Below are 20627 nucleotides of genomic sequence, written 5' to 3' on the forward strand. Positions count from 1 at the left end.
TTTTGTTATTCCTTTTAACTTTTTAGCTTCATCATCTTTTGTTCTGTAACTATACATTTTACTTCTTATCCCAACAAATTCAATCATTTCATCACCCCCTAATTCATCTTTAAATTTACCAGGAATCTTTTTATTATCATTGCTAAATAGTTCATGATCTTTGGGATAATTGCTAAAATCAAAATGATGTTTTAATGTTTTTAAGTCTTTTGTTATATCATTTGTCTTCATTTTTAGTATGTAACTGTCAGTATTTTTGGCTATTAATGGAAATCCACAGTTAAACGTGCCATCTTCAGTTGATAAATCATAAACATAATCTGTTGGGTTACATATTTCAAATAAATCTTTAACTTCTTCTGTTAACTCATTTTCTACATGGTTTAAATTAAAGCAATTTGGTTTAGATTTAATCAATCCAATATTCATATTAAAACCTAATGAATTGCATAATATATTTAATCCTGATATAGCAACTTTTCCTTTTTGTGCAAAGGTTATCTTTTAATACTTAATAAATTTTTAGTACCATCTGCTGCGTAGAATCCAATGAAGAACCATTTTCTTAAATTATCTTTTGCATTTAATACATAATCTGGAACTATCTTTTCTCTTGTTGAAGTATTACTTTTAACTATTGCATGAATATAGAATTCATCATTATATTTTATAGCAAAATCTTTAGGATTATTTACAAGTATTCTATAAACTGCTGATGATTTCATAACATCCATGATTCTAAATGTTTTATGTGAATAAACTTCTTCACAGAATTTCTTAATTCTTTCTAATAATTTCAAGTCTTGATTGCATAAATACCAACAATATTTATTACCCCAAACATAATTATACACACCTGCTGAACCATCACCCATGAAAAATCCTTTGATAAAATATTCTTTTTCTTCTAATGTTTCGGGTTCTATATTATAAATATTATCAATAATTTCATCAAATGACATATGATTCATTCTTTGGAAAAATCTTTTATGTAATAATTCATCTCCAATTTTTATATCAGTTGGTTTTATTTCATCACCATTTCGTTTAATTAACTATGATCTTCTGTAACATCTACAAACCCTAATTTAGTTCTAACTCTATAGATTTTCTTATTTGTTTTAACCCTAATAATATTCTTTAATTTTTTCCATCCATTTCTTGTCCAAACATCCATTAATCCATTTATTTGTATTAATTCTTTTTCACCATATGAAATATAACATTCATTTTGTTTTGGAATTATTTCTGAAATTCTTCTTATCAATATTTTATCATTACATTTTAATAATATTGGGGTGTCAGCTGTTACAGAATCAAAATATAATATTTCAATATGCTTTTCTCCAAAAAGTGGTTGTAAAACATTATAATAAAAATCATACATTAATAATTTTGATACTTCTAAAACAGTTGAACCAATGAATATAGGTTTATTAAATTTCATTGACGTTCTTTTTAATTTAACTGCTGTTAAATAATCTTCAAATCTTTTATTACCTAAATGTCTAGGGCTTGATTGTAGGTGTCTTAATCTTTCAGAATTATTTACTAATTCAATATCATTTCTATTTCTAATATTTTCACATGTTTTACCATAAAAACTATTATTCATTAATTTGAAGAAATCTTTTTCAAAATCTGTTTTTGATATGGTTCTCTGTTGAGTATTGAAATCTATATATTTTTCTAACCACTTCGATTGATTAAATTCATAATATCTATGTAATTTCTTTAATTTCATTCCTTGTTTTAGATAAAATTTTAACATTCTATAATGAACAATATAATTGTATTTATTATTTTGAGTAAGTATTATTTTTTCTGTAAAAACATGATCTTTCGGTTTTATTTTCTTCTGGTATTCACTTAAATAACTATCATCTACAGTTAAATGTTCTGGGCAATAGGTAGGTTTCTTGTTTTAAACTTTATATTTTCAGGATATTCTAAATCAACTACAAAGAAATAACCAATTGGTGCTTCATCTTTTAAACTCGCAATTGCGCTTTCCCAATCAGTTTTATCATCATTTTCAACTTCTGTGAATATAAAATTTTTATATGGTTGAGGTTGCATCATTGCCCAACCATATAAATTATTGGCGTCAATATATAATAATTTATATTCATCATTTGCTTTAAAATACCTATCTCCCATAACACCACTAATTCCACCTCTAATTGATTTTTCAAATAATAAAACCATATCTGGTTCTTTTAATAAATCTAATTCTACATTTGTATATTTTAAACCACATTGCCAGGTTAAACCAGGACTAGAGTAGCAATAACAAGGATCAACATTAAAATGATTCAAATCAACTTCTCTAAATTTTTCAAATATGTCAGCCAATATCATAACATCTGATTTTAAATATAAATCAACTAATTCACCATGATTTTTCATCTTAAAATGGTTCCAAATATTTAATGTTCTATTAAACACTTCGTCTTTCACATACTCGTCTTTTAATTGATCATAAAATTGATCTTTTAATAATTCTGTTACATTAAAATCATTGTGTATTTTATAAAATGAATAAGGAATTGCGCCTTTATATCTCAATAATTTAAAATCTTGGTCATTTGGATAATAATATCGAGTTATAACAAAATCATTATCAACTAAACTTTTTGATAAATTATCTAATGAACTTGCTAGAAATCCATAAGAATCTAAAAATCTAATGCAACCAAATTGAAATGAAATATAATTTTCAGATGTTTTAGCTAATAGTTTAAAATCATATTTTCTTACATTTACACCATTCATAGCATTATATTCTTCTATTTCTTGATTAATTGAACCCAATTTCCTTGATAATTGTTTTATAAATAGATGGGTATCATAACCTGATAAATTATGAAATAATATTGGTACGAAACTAACTTTCTTAGCTTGTAAATTGCAATCTTCATGAGCAGCTCCACGATATTTTGAATTTAAATGATCATGATCTCTAACTTTTTTATCAAATAAATAAAAACGTTTTTCACAATAACAACAATGAGTTGCATAATTAAAATCAATTTCATCTTCTTTTGTCATAACTATTCTTTTATTTTCGTTTAATAATTTTGCAAAATCACTTTCTAATTCAAAATCCCCATAAATTACAAATGGAACAATATTTTTAAATTTATGATTAGTAAATTTCAATTTATAATCTTTTTCTGTTGGCATTATTAATTTGCAAAAATCTTTATTATCACATAATTCTTTATGTTTTAACAATGTATTCTCAGTCATAAATTTAGATAAACATTTTCTACATAGATAAATTTTATTATGGTGATCACTTTCTGTTCTAAAGAATAAATCAATTTGTTTTAACCACATATAATGTTCATTTTCATCTTTTTTGTAATATAACAAATCTATAGCATTTTCATCATCATAATATTCTGTTAAATATAAAGCTTCCAATGTATAATCTTTAATATTTTCACCTTTTGTCTTTGGTAATTGCATTAATTCAAATACATTTATTTTTAAATTATTAACTTTTTCTATTTTAGGAATCATTTTTATAGTTACTGGATATTGATCAATTTTATATAATGTTTCATATTTCCGGTAATTTGTTATTCTACAAACTTTTTCCTGTGTTGGATGTAAGCAACTAATAATTGACCATAGAAAACATTTATTATCTTCATTTTGAACATTTATTACTGCTTTTGTTGTAAATGGTAATTTAATATAAGATGATGCTTTAATATCCTTTTCTGTTGTAAAGTTTGAATCATTTTTAAACATTTTATTACTTTTTGATGTTTTATTCCTTTTTGTATTATAAACATTTAAATCTAAATATATAATTTCGTTCAATGTTAAGCCAGAACCCTCAAAATATCTTTCTTCAATATGACGTTTAAATTCATTAAATATTTTTTCTAACTTCTCTTTTATTTGTGTTTTTGAAATTATTTCTTCAGAGTGTGTTTGAATATTATAATTCATTTTTTCTTCTGACTTTATAAAACTTACTTTCCCAGGGATACTAATTTTTGGATATTCAACATCTGTTATCAAATCTAGTATTTTTTCTATTATTTCATTAAATTTACTATAATCTTCTATTGTTGTACCTTTAAGAAATCTAAATATAATAGCTGCAGGACCAATTTTACTACGTAATGTTTCTAATATTTCAATTGTATCTTTTATTTCTAGTGAATCAATATAATTTCTAACATTTTCCATGTAAGGTTTATTTGAAATGGATTTAGTTTTTGAAGTTGGTTTTTTTACTCTTTGAGGTTTATCATCAAAATAATCTTTTCCTAAAACATTATTACTCAAATTTTGATGGTGTTTTTGTGATTCGAGATGTCTATTATAATTCCTTTTTACTATAAATTCATTACAAACTTACACATTTTATTTCATCCACATTCATATTTTCTAATCTTTCTTTTCTTTCATTGGAATTTTCTGGAGTTTCAAAATCTATTACATTTTTTATATGATTTGCAGTTTTTTCATGTCGTGTTTTATTAGATGTATCGACGTATTTTTTACAATATTGGCAATAATATTGATTTTTATTAACATTATTATTTTCTGGCTGGTGTTCATTCTCTCCCATTTATTAGGAAAAAAAATTACTTGTGGTGATGAGTGGTGTCTCGTCCTCTCGTCCTCTGATCTGAACCCCTGATATTCCAATTACTAGCAATGAAACAAAAATTCCAAAACGAAAAACCAAAATCCCTCATGCTAGTATCCCAAAAACGGGATGGATGAACATGGATGAACATGACATCGGAATTGAATATCCTTTAATCAATTGATTTCAGGCCATAATAAGGACCGCAATTGAAATCCATGGACTAACAGAAGAAAATTTTAAAACGAAAATTAAAGAAACAGTCGAAAGAGACAAAATTGAAAAATAAGCGTGATTACGAAAAGAGGTATAGAAATTCAAATCAAACTTTTTATTATCTCATGACAATGCAGTTAATTATTCTGATGTTCTTGTATATATAGAAAACAACGAAATTCACAAAAATCAAACGGAGATTACATAACACATGAAATTGAGCATGCGTTGGGGGTTATTGGAAGGTGTAAAGTTTTGAAGAAAAAAGGTATTGTAAAGAGTTTCAAACAATGTGATACTCATGATCATTAGAATTAATCAAGCCTTGATTCTTTGTCTTCAAACTGATATTCTTGCGATATCAAATTGTTCGACGATAGATATTTGAAATTTAACCAACGTTTTCAGAGCAAACAACGCTAGTTATAATAACAACAAAAACGACATTCGGAGATAATTTGAAAATCTCTGCCGACTGGAAAGTAGGGAATCGACGATCCATACCAACAGGACTGATCAAGATCCAAGAATAAGGTATGAAATAGTACCCTCACCTTGTTGAGTCAAGAAGATACACAATATCCGTGTAATATGGATGGCGACAAGAATCCCACAATGATTCAGTCACAGATGAAAAATTCTTGAATAGAAGAATACACATTTGAGCATAAGAGTTGAAGTTTCATCTTTCCCCCACCACTAAACTATGGCATTAGTTTTCATTTTTCCAAGTTTAACTATAAGATTTGATTTAATTTCTTCAATAATCTAATGCTCGGGACCAAATCTACAGAACAATATCGATATAAAATTGATAGATTTTGAGAATTAGTAATCTGAGTTTCTTCTTTCGAGTGTCATTGAAAACAATTAATATTCTCAGTGTTCCTATAGTAGGCCTAGTCACTGACAATATTTTGAGTGTTTTTGTTACACTCCATACGTGAACGAGGTTGTCTTCAAATGATGTTGCTATGATTTCTTAATCTTAGTCGTATGAAAGATTTAATCAAGCTGCAGTGACGAAGCGTCCGTCACTTAGATTTCATCTATTACATATTATAGCATAGGTTAGTCTAATAAATTCATAAAATTGTCTTTGAAATTGATTTGAAATTTCAGAAAGAAAACACAACATGGCTACTAATTGAACGGAGTCAAATTTCCGATGTTTACGGCTCGACAGTGCCTTTATAACGTGGATCTATCAAAATTCCCATGCAGTATCTGGAGATTGAAGTGAGCTGAAGGATATCATACGGATTATATCGGCGACAGCGGTAAGGTAAGGAAGCCTTTACACTTTTAACAAAAACTGTGTGGAAAAGGGGAGAAAAAAAAATAAATATAGCTGCGAAGCAGCGATAACGGGTTTTCTGAGCAGGCGTGCTATTCATAGTTTGAAAAGTGGATAATAGAAATATGTCAATACGGGATACGTATTTGACGTGTCAAGTCACACCAATGCGGTTTAACATAACATAATTTATAGTTATAGTCAAATTGGGGGTTACTCGGGTCGTTTAGTTGTCTGCGGAGTCGAGTAGATTGGTTACCCGTCTGTAACATTGGTTACGGAAACGACTCGTCAGCTTGATGAGTTGTATGTATTATGATTGTGCGCCACCTGCATTTTCCGAAATAATGTTCATATAATTATTTGAAGGGAGGATTGAAATCAATTATCAACGTACATCTGAATATGTAATAGTCCTTAGTAACTTTCTGTTGCAGAGGGCATAGAAAAGATGTTGAAATTATTTAATTAAAATATAAATTTTATTTACGAAAAATAAATTATTATGGTCAGTACAAATTGAAAATTCATAGTGTATTTTTAAGAAGAAGCTTCCATAGCTTACAGAATACATCACGTACATTTGAATTTTATAAGTGATGGGTAAAAATCAACGTGTGACAGAAAAAAATTTAGTTAATTATTCAACAATATCGAAATATGTGCTCTCTTATTAAACTAATGGAGTCATACGCAATTAATCACATGGCCTGTATTAAAAGATAGAACATACAAGTTGGATATTTATAAGTCGAAACATGTGAACAAAAACTAAAACTATGATGTCAGTATCGAATTACACAACGACAATTGGCTTTAAACTCAACAAACATTATTAAAGAATGTTTCAAACAAAATGCTTTATATAACGACATGAATAAACTTGTTTTACAAAACAAGAAAGTACATTCTGAACTTTTGAATGGTCGAATCCCATTTATTCACAGTAACCTGTGATGTGGCGATTCTTGGAGCCATCCTTCTTGATGACGTCACTAACAAGTGGTCACGGCCGTCGCGTGCACTCATTTCTTTGAAAATCTAGCTTCCTCGCGGAGCGGGACCTGGTGACGCTGCGCCCCGCCCCCTTCGCGCTGAGAAATATCTTATGTTCTAAAGATCATAGAGTGCATCGCTGGATGGTTTCCGCATATATACATATGTATAATTGAATTTGAATTGGTGCGGTGGCGCTCGCAATGCGGAAGTTTTTGTGAATTTTTCAGTCGGCGACGGACGTTTATCGCTGTAAGTGATGTAATATGTAAAAAAATGCAGGGAAACCTATCTCAATTTGTTTTTAGCGATGCAGCGGAACTAATAAGGAACATTTTGGTAAGATTCGAGAATAGGGGACTAGTGGTTAGGATTAGGTTTAGAGATAGGTTTAGTTCCCTAATCATCATTAATTACTATATACATTACTATCATTATTATATATCATCATTATCAATTACTAATATTATTACTTAATTGATTACTATCACTACATATATATTGCTATAGTCCCCTATTCTTGAATTGCACCCAATACCACGTGGAAAAAAGACCCAGTCAAAATTGTGCATCACGCTTTGACGAAGATATTGGTTCTAGGCTATACATTTTACGACTCAAACGAATCTTTTCCTCAGCAAAGCCGCTTTTAATTTGATGCAAAATGAAATTTGCTTTTAAAATGTGTAACTAGGCCTAATCAAAAGGATATTTCAAAAACAAACTTTGCCGGGCCAAGAGCCATATTGAATTCAATTTTTTCCGAAGCATTATGCCTCTTTCATCATAACATTATTTATCCTATTTCAAGATCTGAGGCCTACAACTAGAGAGAGGGCCTACGTTGGGTTCAAATCGGAATTTAAGATTTATTTCATTTAATTCCAGGTTTTCACTGTAGATTATCGAAGACATGTGGCGTTGTGGGAGTTCATAGTTGTTTGATAATCCATCATTTGTAAGTGTAAGGCTATTTGAGGGATTCGAAACCGACATTTTGTAAATTTTGTAGCTTTATTACGTTTAATTCCAGATGTTTATCATGACACGTTTCATTTTGGGGCTTTGTCAGCGAGTTGGTATGCTGTCGGCAGAAGTAGTTTGATAATTCGTTTAATGTAAGTAAACAGCTATTTGAAGGATTCGAAACCGAAATCTGTATTGTGAATTTTTTAGTTGTATTACTGATTCAAGGTGAATAGGACATGATTCATTTTGGGAGTTTGTCCGCAAGTTTGTATACTGTCAAATGAAGTTTCTTCGTCAATTTGTCGTATGTAAGTATGAATCTATAGGTTATATATTAGGGATTCGATACAGAAATTTGGTGAATTCCTCAGATTTATTTTAATTTATTCCAGGTTGTTGAAAATATGTACTTTATTTCATAGGTTGGTCTTTGATTGAAAACTAAAAATGGATGATAGTTCTAAATTTGATGTTGATTCACATGACCAATCTAGTAAGTAAGGCTCACTCGTCTTTTAGAATAAGAGACCTATTGCATTAATCCTTCAATTCAAGTTGCTATACAACCTTTTATACAGATATTTACCTTATCAATATAAACATGTATTTGCCATTAGCCATACAATTTAGTAAAACTTTTCCCGTCCAGATTTTGAAACATCATTTGACTCAATTTTTTCTCCTAGCAAATTGCTTTAGCTCATTCCAATGTTCGCAGTAAAAGCGAATTGTAGCATGTATGGTTCCCATCCATCAATTTTGTCTTGTTTCGTATCTTTAGCGAAAATCTGTGAAAAAAAGCCGAGGCAGGTGGTGGCCAGAAAAAGATATATTCTTGGGAAATATTTAAAGACGCATGGCAAACACACTTATTGTTCACTTTTTTCCTATCCTTATTTTGAAATTGAAGTATTGTAATAAACTATTGATTTATTTTTGTTGATCAACGCAACTAGTTTTGTTGTTTTCTTTCTTAATTTACATTTGAATTGGATGGTCATCTTGCGTAGGAGTCAGTTTGTCATCGAAGCAATACAGTCTAACTTGTTGACGTCTCAGATGCAGCGGGGCAGGGCGGTCATTATATTGTGGACTTATCCAAATTACACTTACACAGCCCAACGTGTTTCAGTGTGTAATCTCCGTCGTACTCGGCATTATAAGACAGTGAGGAATTGAGTTTTAGTCACCTGAGCCCTCGGCTTGATTCGACCAAAAAGACCTAAACTGACTTCACAGAATTTGATAATGAGTCAAGGATTTTCTAAATTTCTGAATGCTTTCTCTGGTTTTAAGATCAATTCAAATTCAATCTTCAAAATATTTTATTGAAAGAAATTCTACTGAAGACAGATTCTGAAATGAAGGATATATCCAGGCAAATAATTACAGCAAAATCAACTGATGATCATCAAGGTGAAGTTTTCATTCATCTTCGGCTAATTTGTCTACCCCTGATGATTGAAGCATTTTGGTTACTCGTACCAATTAGTCAGCCACAGTCGATTTTCATGCCATCTGACCTCTTTCCATCCGTAATAAAGCAATCAAATGTAAGAATTACTTAGGTGAGGAGCGAAATACTATATAGATATCTTAGGAGACTATTTGAAATCATGAGTTTGTTGTGAAAATCTATTACTACAGTCTCGTAGAGCATAGACACCAAGCCACGTGGCATTGGTATTTTAAGGGCTACTAACTCAGTTTACTCCAAAACAAGTCAATGATTAACATTAAAAAAGCTTCATATCAAGGGTATGTCGCAGGACTCGTGACGCCCATGAATTATCATCCCATAATTACAATGAATCCAATTCTGCATGTTCGTTAGCACGACTGATTACTAATCCAAATATTGCATTACAAAAAAAAATTACGCAAAACGTCAAGTACTTACAGCATCTGAGACAGTTGCGCTTAAGTTAGCGTGTTAAGTTACGTCTTTGGCTGTCAATGTCGAAAAAGCCTAATTTGAAACATACATTTGCGCACTGTGGTTTAATATTCCTGCAAGAACCCGCAAAGGAATTGAAGACCGGTTCATTCCACGAATAATAGCTGGAAAGAAAGTAATCAAAATAAATTGTCATGCACATTCAGTGTAAACCAGGCCATAACTAGCTGCTATTAAGGCATTCCACTGACTGGCTCTACCCATTATATTTAGGGCCTAAATCTATTCTAGGCGCATCCCCCAAAAAAGCTAGGCATTAAGTAAGTAGCCAACAATGATCATTGCTTCACCGAGTAGGCCTACTCATTTGCTACCATACTCATATTATTAAAGAAATCATTTAATACATTCCCTGGTTAACGGATTCTCACCTTAAAATACATAAACTCCGCTGTCGTTGTCATCGATCCGAGTCGTCAACTGAACGCGGAAGTAAAATTCCGTGTGAAAATTCCTACAATTTCTGTCCATATCACGTTGATTTGACCCCGAAATCTTCAGGAAATGTAGCCAACGTAAATTGATTTACGAATAGAATTAATCAATTGACTCATTTTAGAAATCATGGTTTCGTGAAATTCATTAAAGTCCTAAAACTCGCGATAAATTTAAGCCGAAAATGATTTCACCGATCCACCATGTTGTTTCATTAATAAAACAATTGTAGCGCGCCGGCGCTGTACTATGATAATGCATGGTTTCACTAGGATTCGGTCCCTCGACCTCTCAGTTGGGAGTCAAACTCCTTATCCACCATGCCACAGGACAGGACGCTGTTTTATCGTTAGTGGGAGTACCGGACGGGGCGAGTCGCGATTGCTACTATCATCCGGTGTTATCTTCAGTAAGTAATCTTAAGTTTAAAATAGGACGGAGAGTGCATAGATATAATCTACGCGGAGCGAATGCGTGTTATATTACTATCAGAATTCTACATTTCAATAAGAAGCAGTTAGTTGTCGAATCTGATAGAAGATGAATTTTATGTGCGAAAAAAAAGTGGAAAATATAGCTGCAAAGCAGCGATGACGGGTTTTCTGTAAAGCCATTCAGAATGATGGGAATTGTAGTAAATTGAAATATCGATACATAGAATAAAATGCATTGACAGATTCGAACCTAATATGCAACCACTGTGTAAACGTCAAATATGATTCAGCTTTGAAACTGAACATACGCGGACGTACAATCACAAATATTAATATATTTGACCAGGCATTTATTTTGGCATTCAAACATCATGATACTGTATTATCACCATCCTTAAAAATGGATCTGTCCTATTAAGAACTCATCTTAAGCACCTGCTGAGCCGATAGATTGAGTTAATTCACAGATAAGAACGTATTATGATTTAGAATAGATTTAAGAAGTTAATGTTTTTATTGAAATATTTAAATAAATACATATATTGTAGTGTAGATTCAATCAATAAATTATGAATTGATTTGGTCTGGGTTTCCGGCTGATGTTGATTTTGGCTTTTATGGATTACAAATTCTATAGTGATAAACAATTGATACCTGTAACATGTGTGTTAATCAAACCTATTCCACAAGTTGCGTGTGTTTCCTAATAAACGGGCGAGTCATTCTTGATCTGAGTTATTAGAACTATGGGTCCAGGGACACCATGCCCACTTGGGAAGTGGTTCCAAATGCTCAACAATCTAACAATTCAGGTATCAAAGGTATAAATCATCCCTTTTCAAAGAATGCCCATCACAAACTGCAATGAGAAATGGCAAACTCAGAATTCGGGCCAAAATTGACATTTTTGGACACTAAAAAAAGGTCATAGGACGGCCATCTTGAGTCCGTATCCCAATTTTTGTTATGCTGATGGGCCCAGGGGGCATTCACATATATCCGAAAGATCAAGGTAATTGATCAAAGCATCTTCAAAATTTCCCTCAAAAAGTTCAAAAATGTGTAAAAAGTGTTGATTTTGGCGAATAACAATGGCTGCCAGTCGGCCATCTTGATTCTGACAGCCAGTTTTTGGGCTGAAGATGTGTCTAGGGTAGATACATGTGTAACCCAAATATCAAGACATTACATTGAAGCGTCTTCAAAACTTCCTAAAATAACTGATTTCCGATGACGGATGGACGACGGACGAAAAGTGAACGCAATAGCCCGCTGGGACTAAAGTCCCAAGTGGGCTAAAAATAATGTTCATTTAGTTATAGAAATTCATTGCCTTTTTGGAGTTTCTGTAATAATATTTGTTCTGCCCTAATTTTTATTACTGACCTAATTTTTATTACTGTATGAACCAATGATATGCTTTGTAAATATGATGTAATAAAATAAATTTGAATTAAATTTGAACATGAGAAACAAGCATAACTTGTGTTAACTTGTCTTACTTGTCTTTTGTTAACAGTTCCAAAGTTTCAATTACAATCAAATCCAAATTGGCTAATAAGTACATAGGACTAAATGAAATGAACGGTTAGTTACTGCAAACCTATTCCAGTGTTATGTCGATCGTGTTGAATCACTTTCCTTGAGTTAAAAGAATCAGATCTTCTATGGTACAACATCGGTTGAAGAGAGATATCTTGGTGTTGAACATCTAACTTCATGCGTTTGACATTGGAATCAGCATCATACCCATTTGAACTGCAAAATATTCATACAACATGAAAACCTACAGTACATGTATACAGTAATCAAACTTTCACCGATGTTGGATATTTGAATGAACATTAGGTTTATTTCAGTATTCTAAAGCAGGAAATAATAAGCCCAATCAATAGGCCCTATTCCCATTGGAACAATTGTATAATGCGTACAGCTGTACCGTACACTTATCAGTCAAGAATGGAGAAATCGGTATACCAAACCTACGAACAGCAAAATGTACAGGCCTACAATGATTTCTGGTATACAAGCCGTGACCACATTGACTATTAATGTCAGCAGGTCAGAGAAGGCCTGGCCAAATTTAATCACATGGCTCAAATCAATTAGCCTTTCTGTGTGTGAATACTTCACTGTATTGTGGGATCATTCATTTATTACGTACGCATTAGGGGAGGGGGAGGGGTCAGGGCAATTACGTACTGTAATGCTTAATGTACATGAAAAAATTGCTGATTTTGCGTACAGAGGGAGAGGGGGTTGAAATAATCAAATTTTATGCGTACGTAATAAATGAATATTCCTGTTTTTAAAATAGGCCTATCGAGTGAATTAGTACATAGACTGAATTAGACTTTAGATTTGGCCAGGACTAATCATGCGCAGTGGTTTCCGCCGCATCAATACGGTCACAGGCAAAAGCGAAGCCGTTTCATCCCTTGTTATCTTAATATAGTAAGGTGTCGCGCCCGCTGATACTGATCCTTAACAGCCAATTGTTTATCAAAACTCTATAGTGGATAAATAAACAACATCAACACGAGGTATTTCTGTGATATTTTGAATTTATTTGCAGTTTAAATTTAGCGCCATTCTCGCGAGATTATCAACAACCCGGAAGTAAAATCCAAGCCAGTTTAAAAGCCCCTGTGCGATAATCACCTGATACTTTTCTGTCGTTTGTTTTCTCTCTCTCTGAGACAAACGTAATTCTAATAGCCCTCCGCGACTCAACGACCTTGATTTAAACTTGATCAATTCAAAATCTGTTTATTGACGCTTTTGGTTACATGAACTGATCAGCAATATACTTAAATGAAATAACCCGAATAACAACAAATCAAAAATATTAAAGAGGTAACCAACAAATGCCCGTAAACCTGTCAGACACGCGAACGCCGGACTCGTAAACTCTTGGACTCGGACCCGCTGAGCAATAAATTCATAAAATTGACTTTGAAATTGATTGTGGAGAAGAGAGGGAATAATTCGATAGCTCTTCCTCATAAAGAAGAGAGAAATTTCGGAAAGAAAACACAACATGGCTACTAATTGAACGGGGCCAAATTTTCGATGTTTACGGCTCGACAGTGCCTTTATAACGTGGATTTATCAAAATTCCCATGCAGTATTTGGAGATTGAAGTGAGCTGAAGGATATCATACGGATTGTATCGGCGACAGCGGTAAGGTAAGGAAGCCTTTACACTTTTAACAAAAACTATTTGGAAAAGGGAAAAAAAATAATACTAAATATAGCTGCAAAGCAGCGATGACGGGTTTTCTGAAAAGCTATTCAGAATGATGGGAATTGTAGTAAATTGAAATATCGATACATAGAATAAAATGCATTGACAGATTCGAACCTAATATGCAACCACTGTGTAAACGTCAAATATGATTCAGCTTTGAAACCGAACATACGTGGACGTACAATCACAAATATTAATATATTTGACCAGGCACTTATTTTGGCATTCAAACATCATGATACTGTATTATCACCATCCTTAAAAATGGATCTGTCCTATTAAGAACTCATCTTAAGCACCTGCCGAGCCGATAGATTGAGTGAATTCACAGATAAGAACGTATTATGATTTAGAATAGATTAGATTTAAGAAGTTAATGTTTTTATTGAAATATTTGAATAAATACATATATCGTAGTGTAGATTCAATCAATAAATTATGAATTGATTTGGTCTGGGTTTCCGGCTGATGTCGATTTTGGCTTTTATGGATTACAAATTCTACAGTGATAAACAATTGATACCTGCAACATGTGTGTAAATCAAACCTATTCCACTAGTTGCGTGTGTTTCCTAATAAACGGGAGAGTCACTCTTGATCTGAGTTATTAGAACTAGGGGTCCAGGGACACCATGCCCACTTGGGAAGTGGTTCCAAATGCTCAACAATCTAACAATTCAGGTATCAAAGGTATAAAACATCCCTTTTCAAAGAATACCCACCACAAATTGCAATGAGAAATGGCAAACTCAGAATTCGGGCCAAAATTGACATTTTTGGGCACTAAAAAAGGTCATAGGACGGCCATCTTGAGTCCGTGTCCCAATTTTTGTTATGCTGATGGGCCCAGGGGCATTCACATATATCGGAAAGATCAAGGTAATTGATCAAAGCATCTTCAAAATCTCCCTCAAAAAGTTCAAAAATGTGTAAAAAGTGTTGATTTTGGCGAACAACAATGGCTGCCAGTCGGCCATCTTGATTCTGACAGGGCCAGTTTTTGAGCTGAAGATGTGTCTAGGGTAGATACATGTGAAACCCAAATATCAAGACATTACATTGAAGCGTCTTCAAAACTTCCTAAAATAACTGATTTCCGTCTACGGACGGACGACGGACGAAAAGTGAACGCAATAGCCCGCTGGGACTAAAGTCCCAAGTGGGCTAAAAATAATGTTCATTTAGTCATAGAAATTCATTGCCTTTTTGGAGTTTCTGTAATAATATTTGTTCTGCCCTAATTTTTATTACTGTATGAACCAATGATATGCTTTGTAAATATGATGTAATAAAATAAATTTGAATTAAATTTGAACATGAGAATCAAGCATAACTTGTGTTTTTTCAACTTGTCTTACTTGTCTTTTGTTAACAGTTCCAGAGTTTCAATTACAATCAAATCCAAATTGGCTAAAAAGTACATAGCACTCAATGAAATGAACGGTTAGTTACTGCAAACCTATTCCAGTGTTATGTCGATCGTGTTGAATCACTTTCCTTGAGTTGAAAGAATCAGATCTTCTATGGTACAACATCGGTCGAAGAGAGATATATCTTATATTAAATTATAATGGCACCAGTTATAGTAACATCACTGTAGGGCCGACGAGAGGGAAAAAGTTGTGTTTGTAGTACATAGGCATGGTAGGCTTGTCGTACTCACTTAATACTTAAAACGCTGTTGTTACCGGTACGTGACTGTACGGTGATTTCTACAGGTTAGCCATATGTGAGTACGTTGACGCTCAGACTTGCAATATTGGGATTCGAAACCAAACGAAAAAAAAATCCAGTAGTAGTCCAGTGATTTACCCACTGTGCCACAGAACGTAACTGGTGGGTGGATGAAATTTGATTTACAAATAGCCTAGCCTCACCTAACCCAAACTCTATTCTTTTACGCATGCGCGTTTGCAGATTATAGGAACTCACGTACAGCGTTTTTAGGGAACTCACGTACGGTTAACCTGTGGATATCACCGTACAGTCACGTACGCGTTACAATTTCGTACTTAAAATGGTATTGGCTACTAGGAACTCACGTACGGCGTAAGTAGGGAACTCACGTACGGTTAACCTGTGGATATCACCGTACAGTCTCGTACGCGTTACAGTTTCGTACTTAAAATGGTATTGGCTACTAGGAACTCACGATTGGCATTATAGACTTAGTAGGGACCTCACGTACGCGGTTAACCTGTGGAGATCACCGTACAGTCACGTGCGGTTAACAACTACGTACTTAAAATGGTATTGGCTTCTATATAATAGGCCTATAGACAAATAAATACCGGTAGGCTTTCTTATAATCTTAGCTTCCACACTTCACAACCGAACCAACTGACCAACCAGTATATTTAGTCCCAGTACGCACCAACCGGCACAGGCCTAACACTGTTTGTCAACTGTGTGTACCGTTGTAGGCTATCGATAATCACCTGATACTTTTCTGTCGTTTGTTTTCTCTCTGAGACGAAGACGAACGTAATTCTAGTAGCCTTCCGCGACTCAACGACCTTGATTTAAACTTGATCAATTCAAAGTCTGTTTATTGACGCTTTTGGTTACATGAACTGATCGGCAATATACTTAAATAAAATAACCGGAATAACAAGAAATCAAAAATATTAAAGAGGTAACAAACAAATGCCCGTAAACCTGTCAGACACGCGAACGCCGGACTCGTAAACTCTTGGACTCGGACCCGCTGAGCAATAAATTCATAAAATTGACTTTGAAATTGATTGTGGAGAAGAGAGGGAATAATTCGATAGCTCTTCCTCGAAAAGAAGAGAGAAATATCGGTAAGAAAACACAACATGGCTACTAATTGAATCGAGCCAAATTTCCGATGTTTACGGCTCGACAGTGCCTTTATAACGTGGATTTATCAAAATTCCCATGCAGTATCTGGAGATTGAAGTGAGCTGAAGGACATCATACGGATTGTATCGGCGACAGCGGTAAGGTAAGGAAGCCTTTACACTTTTAACAAAAACTATGTGGAAAAGGGAAAAAAAATAATAATCATCACGCGAATTTCAATAGGGTTTTCTGTGAAGAAACAGAAAACCCTAATCACGCGAATTTCAATAGGGTTTTCTGTGAAGCAACAGAAAACCCTAAATATGTAAATGATAATAATAACAATCAACAGAATTACAAAAGGGTTTTCGACGAAAGTCAGAAAACCCTAATAATCACGCGAATTTCAATAGGGTTTTCTGTGAAGAAACAGAAAACCCTAATAATGCTTTCCTCTCCTGATGCGATGGGAGATTTAGTTTTGTAGTTTTAGAACCATTAATATGGGAAGTTAATGGTTCAGCTGAATTTATAGTTAATGAGGATTGAGGATTCAAAATTGACGATGTAGATTCAGGTGTAGATTCATTATTCGAAATCGGTGCAGATTCAGGTGTAGATTTTTATAGTCAAAATTGGTGCAGATTCACTCTTCGAAATTGTTGTAGATTCAGGTGTAGATTCATTAGTCAAAATTGGTGCAGATTCACTATTCGAAATTGGTGTCGATTCAGGTGTTGATTCATTAGTCAAAATTGCTGCAGATTCATTATTCGAAATTGGTGTAGATTCAGGTGTTGATTCATTATTCAAAATTGGCGTAGATTTAGATTTGGCTGTAGTTAAGACTGATTTGCTTTTTTTAGGGGCGATATGGGAGTCTGACATCTTTAATTTAGAACTAGCTAGTGTATTATTTGACTCAGTTGATCGTTTATGTCTCTGTCTGCGAGATAATCGTGATATCTTAGAGAAAGTAGTGCTATTAGCAGTAGGCCTAGGTTGAGATAACTTTGAGAAGAGTTGAGTAATATCAATTAGATGTTTCATAATCCAATTAATCAATATCAATCTAACAAAATCAGAATAGTAAGAAATGTTCTTAAGATAAGATAATTCATTGGGAGATGAAAATACACTTGAAATATCCTTTTCATAATAGGTTGCAATGCAAGCACCAATTAATGTAGCAGGGCCACAGACAGATGAACATGTTTGGAGTGGGTAATAACTAGTACAATTATTACTACATACATGCACTAAATTTTCAGTAACAAAATGAGGATCATGGAGGTGGATATAAACAGGATCAGCGCAATTCAAACCTTTCAAAACAGAGCTTAAATGATTTTTAAATTCCCTAGGACAACCCCATGCTAATGTATCAGCATAACACACTTTGTTACTTTTTGGGTAAAAAACTACTAGTGCATAATGATTGGCAACAACATGTCCATAAGAATTTAGAAATACGAAATCATTTTGGGTGCCAACATGCAGGAAAAGAATTAGTTTATCACAACTTATGAGTGGATTAGGACCGAATCTTTTATATAAATTTGAAAAATATTTCTTAGCATCAAATGTAAGTGGCATCATAAATGCATGAATATTACAGTACTGTTCATTTATCATAGATGCAAAAGCATTTAACACAGATCCTTCAAACTATTTTTTTAGTTATCGTTAGATATAGATTAGTCATCGTCTGAAGTTCTGGTGCAGATACGCTATTATCATTACCAACAGGAAATTGTTGAGAGGGTTTTAAGGAAAAGAGCATATTTGAAAATGCTTGAATCTGTTCCCAATCGACTGAATCAATGGGGCGTAAAGGCTTACTATTTACCCAAAGATTCATGGCAAAAAGATCTTGTTGTTTGGTTTTAGCATAATGTAAGAAAAGAAACCTATTAATCTGATCAATAGAATAGCAGCCCGTATCGAGTCTCACATGGATATTAATGGAAGGGTCACGGACAATCCTTGACTGCATCTGTGGTTTTATGTCCTCCAACTGATTTTTGTGGGGCATAGTGGGGGCATCATCAGCCAAATGACATAAATTAGACATGTCACAAATTCTGAATGACGTGACCTTTGATGGCATAGCAGTAGGATTTTTCAAAAACTGATAGTCATTGAGGCACATTTCTGTTGGATTGTAACTAAAATTTCTTCTACATACATGTTCATCATCAGAATCATTCTCATCACTATCATCAATTATGATTGGTTCGATACTTCCACCACCTGCGATACTTAGCTGTTTTTTGTTTTCCATCCATCTATCTTTCTGCATCTTTAATCTTTCTATCCTTTCTTTCGAACTATCTTCCTGCATCTTTTCTTCTTCCTCTATCGTTCCTTCCGAGAAATTGTCACAAGCCGCAGCCTTTCCTTCTTCCTCCATTGTCCGCCTGAAATACGCATTATCAACTCACTTTTTTTAGACATATCAATAGATAGAGTATGAAATTACCCATATAGGCCTAACATAAAAAACATGGGTATCTCTGAGTCATTTGCATTAAGTCATTTGCATTTGTAGGTACTAAGATAATTGAATTATGTTGTACTTACATTTCAGTGTGGTTTAAACTAACATGGTCTAGAAGATCTTTCCAATTCATGAATTCAACTCCGCAAAAACATGTCGAGTCAGCAGGATCCGTCTGTGGATGAATAACCTAATGTAGAAGAGCACATTAATCTGTTTTTGCTTCAACATCTATGCAAAAATGACAAAAATGAACCCGCGTCTCGCAGAAAGGGCATCAAACTTACATATTCCAGTGAATTCCTTTTTCTGTTAAATCTTTTAGTATTGTGACAACTTCTATTGTAGCATCCCTGAATATGAAAACAAAGCTTTACAGCATAAATCATACCAATACCAATGAATTTCTATAATTTCATTTCGAGAAACATATTACTCACGTTCTTAGTCTAATAAAAAGGAGTTAATAATTTAGGCTTTAAACAAATACCAACACCAGCCACATCAATTTTAGTCATGTACTGGAAAAAAAGACAGATCTATGCATGCAAAGCCTTAAGGTAATTGTGAAATAAAAGTGACCAAACTAATATTTCACTGAGAACCTTAGTGTCAGTGGTATATCGCTAACGCGACCCCTGACACTAAGTCGCGGAAGCCATATACGCGGTGATTTAAAATTCTTTTTAATTCAACTCTAATTATATCATCACTACTCAGCTCTCATTCAACCGATTTCAAAAAATAAACCATTCTCAGGACTGGGTGAAACTAATATTAAATCATATGTTCTTGAGATGATATGTACCTGGTCGAATGTGAAAAAGGCTCTTTGATCTTCACAACAGAATTGTTTCCTTGTATGATGCGCAACGTCAAAACTGCTATACTGGATTGTAGGATACAAAAAACTGTTAAAATGTATCTCCTAACTTTAAAGATAAATCATGTACAAATCACACTTAGGAAAACAACTTTACCACTATTGTTGAATCATCCCATGATCTTGCTTGATCATTCTTCAACTTGTTTTTCGCTATCAGCTATCAATATGATTCATTAATTCAATGCAAGGATTTTGAATAAAGTGGTTTCGTATTCAAGTTATAAAAACCAATTGCAAATCATTCATTTTCTAGGATATCAATGCTAA

The 20627-nt window shown here is 33.2% G+C and overlaps 1 long non-coding RNA gene across 3 annotated transcripts in view; it reads left to right on the forward strand.

The window, feature by feature from the left end:
* LOC141911172 (uncharacterized) overlaps positions 1–20524 on the forward strand; it is a 35361-nt gene extending 14837 nt beyond the window's left edge. For all 3 annotated transcript variants that reach the window (XR_012619988.1, XR_012619986.1, XR_012619987.1), the window contains exons 2-6: positions 4806–4922; positions 4999–5099; positions 5240–5365; positions 5954–6111; positions 19565–20524. This is a non-coding gene — a long non-coding RNA (uncharacterized LOC141911172). The remainder of the gene's footprint in view (positions 1–4805; positions 4923–4998; positions 5100–5239; positions 5366–5953; positions 6112–19564) is intronic.
* The last annotated feature ends 103 nt before the right edge of the window (positions 20525–20627 follow it).

Source organism: Tubulanus polymorphus, chromosome 9, assembly GCF_964204645.1.
Source record: "Tubulanus polymorphus chromosome 9, tnTubPoly1.2, whole genome shotgun sequence".
NCBI classification, from domain to species: Eukaryota; Metazoa; Nemertea; class Palaeonemertea; order Tubulaniformes; family Tubulanidae; genus Tubulanus; species Tubulanus polymorphus.